We start from the raw sequence: 6,715 nt of genomic DNA on the forward strand, positions 1-6,715 counted from the left end.
TGTCCGCTTTCTGTGGTGTGGCAGGAGCCCTGGCACCGCGTGTCACCACGGGCTCAGCTCTGCACTTTCCTTGGGCACGCTGGCACTTCTGCCCGGCTGTGCCCGGCCCTTCTCGTCCCACTCCAGGCTGCAGCAGGGAAGGATCTTCCCTGTCCCTGGGCCCCTCCTCTGGGACCTGAGGGAAATGGTGACACTATGGTGACAGCCCCTGGCTCACACCTCCTCTAGCTGTGGTTCTGGCAGGCAGTCGAGCCGTGCTGTCCCCTGGTACGGCCCTGGTCACAAGGACAGACCTGGGCACCGTGAGGGGTGAAGTGTCGGAGGCGGGGTAGGCTCTGGTCTCAGACTCACTGGTGGGGCCAGCTGGGCGTGGGGCTGAGGAGAGAGCGGAGTCGCAGGGCCCGGGCCCCGCGGGAACATAAAGATCCAGGAGGAACGGAAGCGCCTGTCACGCCCCGGCCTCGATCCCTCGTGGGGGAGCAGGAGCTCGACGGGGAGCGGAGGGCGGCCGAGGCGCAGCGCTGCCCGAAGGCCGGGGGGGTTCCGTGCTTTTCAAGACGAGGATCGGAACTCAGCGGTAATGGGCACTTCCCTGCCCGGGAACATCCCGCCTGCTTCCTGACGCGACGGCTCCAGCGCTCCGTGGCCGCCTCCTGCGGCCGCCGCTACCGCGGCCCTGCCCGCCCCGGAGACCGGTCGCGGGACCGAGCCCTGCCCGAGCAGCGGAGCCCGGACATCGCCACAACGGGTCCAGGCCGACTGCGCCGGAGACCGCGGCGGGAACAGCCCTCGCGCCGCCATAGACCCCCACTGCTCTGCATCTCTGTCCTTGTCACCGACCACAGCCAGGGGAGAGCGCGAACGCAGTCCCCCACTACCACAAATTATGCAGTCGAGTTTCCCGCATTTGGGGAAATCGCAGGGGTCAGCACACCCGGAGTGCAGGGGATGAGCCTCGCCCTGGGAAAACCACCTGCCTGATCATGGTGTCTCCCCTGCCAGGTAAGTATGCACCAACACCGCCGCCGCCGACACACACACCCGCCCACCCACGCACACCACACGGACACCGCGCCAACCACGCACACCCCCGACACACGCCGCCCCCGCGCCTCCCCGCACCCGCGCTCCGCCGCCGCGCACCGCCCACGCAGCGCTGGCCCACGCCCGCGGGCGGCGTCTTGGCGGCGCGGGGCCGTCCCGACAGCCCGCGCGGTGCCCGATCTGCATGGACACGCCCCCTCCCGCAGCGCCCCGCCCCGCCCCGCCCCTGGCGGCTCGGAGCGGCCCCGCCCGCAGCGGCGGGGGGCGGCGGGGGGCTCCGCTCCGTCTCCGGCAGCGGGGTCGGTGAGTACCGGGCAGCGCATTGCCCGGCAGCCGCTGCGCGGAACCTCCTCGCTCCCGCTGCACTGCTGCCGGGGGCTGCTGCCCCGCGCCCCCCCGCCAGCAGCCGGCACGGACCGAGAGCCGCTCCGCTCTGCGGGCACCGGGGCTCTGCGGGCACCGGGGCTCGTCTCGCCGCGGCCGGGAGGCTGGAACGGCGCCCCCGCAGCAGCCACCCCCCTCCCGCGGCAGCGGCCTCGGCGGCAGCTGCGACGAGCAGGTCCGGGCAGTCCCGGCGATGGGTCTGGGGGCGACGAGTCCCGGTGACAAGAGCCCCGGGAGCCGGCGGGAAGGTGCCCTCCCGGCCCCCTCTGTGCGCAGAGAAGGACTCGGGGACACGGGGGGGGCTGTCCTGGCCGCAGGGACCGCGGAACCGTCGGCTCTACGGTTTTCGGTGTGATGAGGAAAAGGGCAGCGGAGCGGCTGCCCGGCTTCCGGGAGAGCAGACCTCAAGCTGCTCGGGGAGCCCCGGAGCAGCGTCCCCGGGGAACCTGCCTGCGAGGGCTCGGGGGGCCGTGGGAGCGGGGCGCTTCTTAGGAGCCACCTCTAAAAGCCCGGCAGCCGGCAATCCCGGGTGCCCCAAGTCAAGCACGCGGGGCAGGAGACCAGCTGGGCTGGCCAGGGACCTCCTCGTGGAGCTCGGGAGGAAGAAGACGTGGCACCATCTCTGGAGGCGAGGTCAGGCTTCGCAGGAGGGTCACGGAGCCGTGGTTCGCACCGTAGGGAGGAGACACGAAAGGCCAAAGCTCCGCTGGAGTTGACGCTGGCTAGTGCTGTGTCAGGCAAGAAAGGCTTTCTGAGTACGGTCGCAGCACGAGGAGGTCTAAGGAAGACGTTGGACCGACCCTCGTGGAAGATGGACACCTAGCAAACAGGGGTGAAGAAAAGGCAGGGGCATTCAGTGCAATTTTTGCCTCAGTCTTTAATAATACTGATGGACCTTGGGCTGCCCGGTCCCCGGAGCTGGGGGACCACGGCCGCGGGAACAGTGACTTTCCATTTGTGGACGCTGAGATTGCCAGGGACCAGCTGTATCAGCTGAGTGTTCGCAAGTCCATGGGGCCTCATGGGATTCACCCCAGAGTGCTGAAGGAGCTGGCGGATGTTACGGCAGGACCCCTCTCGATCATCTAGCAAAGGCCTGGGCAGTCTGGGGAGGCCCGTGCTGCCTGGAAGCTAGCCGACGCTATTCCAATTGACGAGAAGGGCGTGAGGGGAGACCCGGCCACGACAGACCTGTGAGTCTAACCTCAGCACCTGGAAAAATGACAGAGAAGAGCATCCTGGGTGCTATTGAAAGGCATTTAAAGGACAATGCAATCGTCAGGCACGGTCAGCACGGGTTAGTTTGCGAAGGGGAAGTCCTGTCTAACTAATTTGATCTCCTTCTGCGATAAGGTCACCCGCCAGGTGGATGAAGGGAAGGCGGTGGATAGTTCTTCTGGATTTTAGGAAGGCTTTTGATCCTGTCCCTCACAGCATCCCTCTGGACAAGTTGCCCAACTGCGGGATGAGCTGGTTCACAGTGCGCTGGGTGAAGAACCGGCTGGACGGCAGGGCTCAAAGGGCTGCAGTGAATGGGGCCACATCTGGCTGGTGACTGGTCACCAGCGGCGTTCCTCAGGGCTCAATTCTAGGGCCAGTTCTGTTCAATATGTTTATCAACGATCTGGATGCAGGAGCTGAATGCACCGTTAGCAAGTTTGCTGACGGTACCAAACTGGGAGCTGCTGTTGACTCTCTTGAGGGACAAGAGGCCTTGCAGAGGGATCTAGATAGACTGGAGCATTGGGCAATCATCAACAGCGTGAAATGGAACAAGACCAAATGCCGGATTCTGCAGCTGCGACGGAGTAACGCCAGGCACAAGTCTAAACTGGGAGAGGAGTGGCTGGAGAGCAGCCCTGCAGAAAGGGATCTGGGGGTGCTGGTCGGCAGCAGGCTCGATAGGAGCCAGCAGTGTGCCCTGGCCAGCCGAGAGGGCAAACCCCATCCCGGGGCGCATCAAACACAGGAAAAACAGCCGGTCAAGCGAGGGGATTGTCCCGCTGTATTCAGCGTTGGTGCGGCCTTCCCTGGAGTACTGCGTGCAGTGCTGGGCCCCACCATTGGAGAAGGATGTGAAGGTCCTCAAATGCCTCCAGAGAAGGGCAACAAAGCTGGTGAAGGGCTGGAAGGCAAGTCCTCTGAGGAGCGGCTGAGGACTCCGGGTTTGTCTCGTTGGGAGAGGAGGAGGCTGAGGGGCGACCTCCTTGCTCTCTGCAGCTTCCTGAGGAGGGGACGTGGAGAGGGAGGTGCTGAGCTCTTCTCCCTGGGATCCAGGGACAGGACTCCTGGGAATGGTTCAAAGCTGTGCCAGGGGAGGTTCAGACTTGACACGAGGAAGCATTTCTTTACTGAGAGGGTGGTCAAACCCTGGAGCAGGCTTCTTGGAGAGGTGGTCGATGCCCCAAGCCTGTCAGTGTTTAAGAAGCATTTGGACAACGCCCTTAATAACGTGCTTTAACCTGTGGTCAGCCCTGAAGCGGTCAGGCAGTTGGACCAGATGATCCTTGTAGGTCACTTCCAGCTGAACTAGCCTACCCTGTCCTGTCCCGTCCTGTCCTGTCCCATCCTACCCTTTTATCCCTGAGCAGGATGGCACACAGTGTGCAATACCCCTGGGGTCAAGCTGTCTTGGCTGGGTCCCCTCCGGCCCCTTGCCCACCCCAGCGGCTGGTCGGGGATGCGGAGGATGCCCTGGTGCGGTGCCGGCACCGCTCAGCAGCAGCCGAAGCACGGGGCATCGCCAGCCCTGTGCCAGCCATGCTCGGGGCAGAGCGCGGCACCGCCGGGGCCGCTGTGCCAAAAGGCGACTCCATCCTGGCGGAGCCGGGCAGCTGTGTCTTGAGATACACCGGCACTTTACTGACGTGGTCGTTGGCTCAGTGGCTTCGCTAAAGCTCTCCCTTGCTCTCGTCCACCCCAGATTAACATTGGGAATAGAGAAATTACTGGGCGACAGGCGCAGAAGAGACATCTGGAGCAAAGCAATCCCGCGGTGCGGCTGCCACCCCCCTGGCTGGGGCGGGCCCTGCGGGAGCGGGGCGGCTGTGCCGCTGTTGCAGAAGAGATGTGATTAACTGTCTTCTTCTCGCCGAATAGTCTCGTTTAGCATTAGTAGCTTAGCACTAGTAGCTAAAGCAGTTGAAGCCTTAGGCCGCAAGAGCTGACCGCGAGTAAACATTTGGATAAAACGAATGCTGCAAACACAGAACTCGCTGCATCCGGCAGGTACGAGTGGAACGAAGAAGATAAGGACCAAGGAGACAATTCCAAGAGAATGAGGTAGCTTCAGAAGGCGGCCAGCCCAGCGACAGTGAAAACCAATAAGAAAACAAGAGGCCACCGACCAGAATTAAGTGATTGGACTTGGGGATCGAGTGCTGGGGGGTACGGGTATAACTGAGGGGCACGATCTGGCGTAGGGGTCCCTCTCCGGGGGCACCCAGCTCGAGCTGTCACCTGAGAACTAATAAAAGAGGAGCTGGAAACCTTCCCTCGGACTTACATGAATCAGCGGCATCCTAGGGCCGGACCCGGTTACGGTGGCCGGCATGCGTCAATCCGTAGCAGCCGGCTGCGGTGGCTGTGCCCAGAGCCGCGTGCCGGCGGCGGAGGGAGCTGAGCATCGCTGGCCGGGCGCCTCGGGGGGGTCTGGGTGCCATCTCAGCCCCCTTCCCCTGCACCGACCCCCCCGCCCCGGCTGCTGCCGCTGCGGCACCGCCAGTGCTTCAGGCCAAGGGGGAGGGGGGGGCCCCGGCAGGACGGCACCGGTCCCGTCCCCGTCCTGTTCCTGCGCCCGGACCGTCGTCGCTCTCCGGGGCAGGGGCTCTCAAGGCCCCTAGAAGGGACCCAGGTGCCTGGGGAGGAAACGGCAAGAAATCCTCTCCCTCGGCGGATCGGGGACGTGTCCGCGTGTCCTTGGACGCCCGGAGGCCTCGTGCCGCCGCCGGCCGGAGCGGCTGGCCCTGCGCTGTCCTGCCCAGCCACGGACGTGCCCGAGTCCAGGGGCAGGAGCCGCCGGGACGGCCGCTTCCGCAGGCCCCGCATGCGGGGGGTGACGCTCGTCCGCCCCAACCCCGCTTTCCTCGGCAGCGCTCGCTCCGCTGCTCGGCTCCGCCAGACGCGAAGCTCGGGCCGCGGCGGTTGCGCGTTTCCCGCTCTTCTGCCGGGTCCCCTCCACTCGCGAACGCGAACGCGAACCGCGCCGCGCCCTGGGCCGGGCCGGGCTGTGGGCGGGTCCCCGCTGCCCGCGCGAGGCGGGGCCGTGCAGATCGCGGCGCTGCCGGCCGGGCCGCTCCGAGCCGCCAGGGGCGGGGCGGGGCGGGGCGCTGCGGGAGGGGGCGTGTCCATGCAGATCAGGCACCGCGCGGGCTGTCGGGACGGCCCCGCGCCGCCAAGACGCCGCCCGCGGGCGTGGGCCAGCGCTGCGTGGGCGGTGCGCGGCGGCGGAGCGCGGGTGCGGGGAGGCGCGGGGGCGGCGTGTGTCGGGGGTGTGCGTGGTTGGCGCGGTGTCCGTGTGGTGTGCGTGGGTGGGCGGGTGTGTGTGTCGGCGGCGGCGATGTGGGTGCATACTTACCTGGCAGGGGAGACACCATGATCAGGCAGGTGGTTTTCCCAGGGCGAGGCTCATCCCCTGCACTCCGGGTGTGCTGACCCCTGCGATTTCCCCAAATGCGGGAAACTCGACTGCATAATTTGTGGTAGTGGGGGACTGCGTTCGCGCTCTCCCCTGGCTGTGGCCGGTGACAAGGACAGAGGTGGTGTTGGGGCCGGGCTGCTGTTGGCGGCGCGGGGTAGCCGGGGGCCGGTGGGGGCTGCGGCCGGGGCGGGGAGGTGTCGCCGCTGCCCCGCCGCGTGCGTCAGCGCCTCGGTGCCCCGGGAACGCGGCGGTTGTGTCCGGCGCTGTCGCTCTCCTCCCTGTCACCGCACCCTGAAGCTGTCGCTCGGCGGGGCCGCCTGGGGCCTCCGCAGCTTGCGGACAGAAGCGGGACGCGCTACGCGGCGCGGGGACCGGCCCGGCCCTTGTGGGGCCTCAGCCGGTCGTTTGCGGCCCTGCCCTGCCGTGCACGTCAGTCCCCGGTGGAGGGGTCTGCCTGGTCCCTCTCCCGGCTCCTTCGATGCGAGAACGCCAGAAAAGCAAAGCCACGAGGGGACAGTCGCCCTGCTTGGGGCAGGCGTGTGAAGGCAGCCAAAGCCCAAGTCGTCTCCCTGAGAAAAGAACGAGCTCAAGCCCCACCGCAGGCTCAGGCTGCGATGGAAGACAAGACTCTGGCTTGCTGTGAAGCTC

The 6,715-nt window shown here is 66.2% G+C and overlaps 2 non-coding genes across 2 annotated transcripts; one reads left to right on the forward strand and one right to left on the reverse strand.

Moving 5' to 3' along the window:
- Positions 1-846: 846 nt before the first annotated feature.
- On the reverse strand, positions 847-1,010 carry LOC140650397 (U1 spliceosomal RNA). Its single transcript, XR_012041964.1, has one exon. It is a non-coding gene; the product is annotated as a U1 spliceosomal RNA (small nuclear RNA).
- Positions 1,011-5,996: 4,986 nt separating this feature from the next.
- LOC140650408 (U1 spliceosomal RNA) lies at positions 5,997-6,160 on the forward strand. Its single transcript, XR_012041975.1, has one exon. It is a non-coding gene; the product is annotated as a U1 spliceosomal RNA (small nuclear RNA).
- Positions 6,161-6,715: the final 555 nt, after the last annotated feature.

This window comes from Ciconia boyciana, chromosome 3 (genome assembly GCF_034638445.1).
Source record: "Ciconia boyciana chromosome 3, ASM3463844v1, whole genome shotgun sequence".
Lineage (NCBI taxonomy): Eukaryota > Metazoa > Chordata > Aves > Ciconiiformes > Ciconiidae > Ciconia > Ciconia boyciana.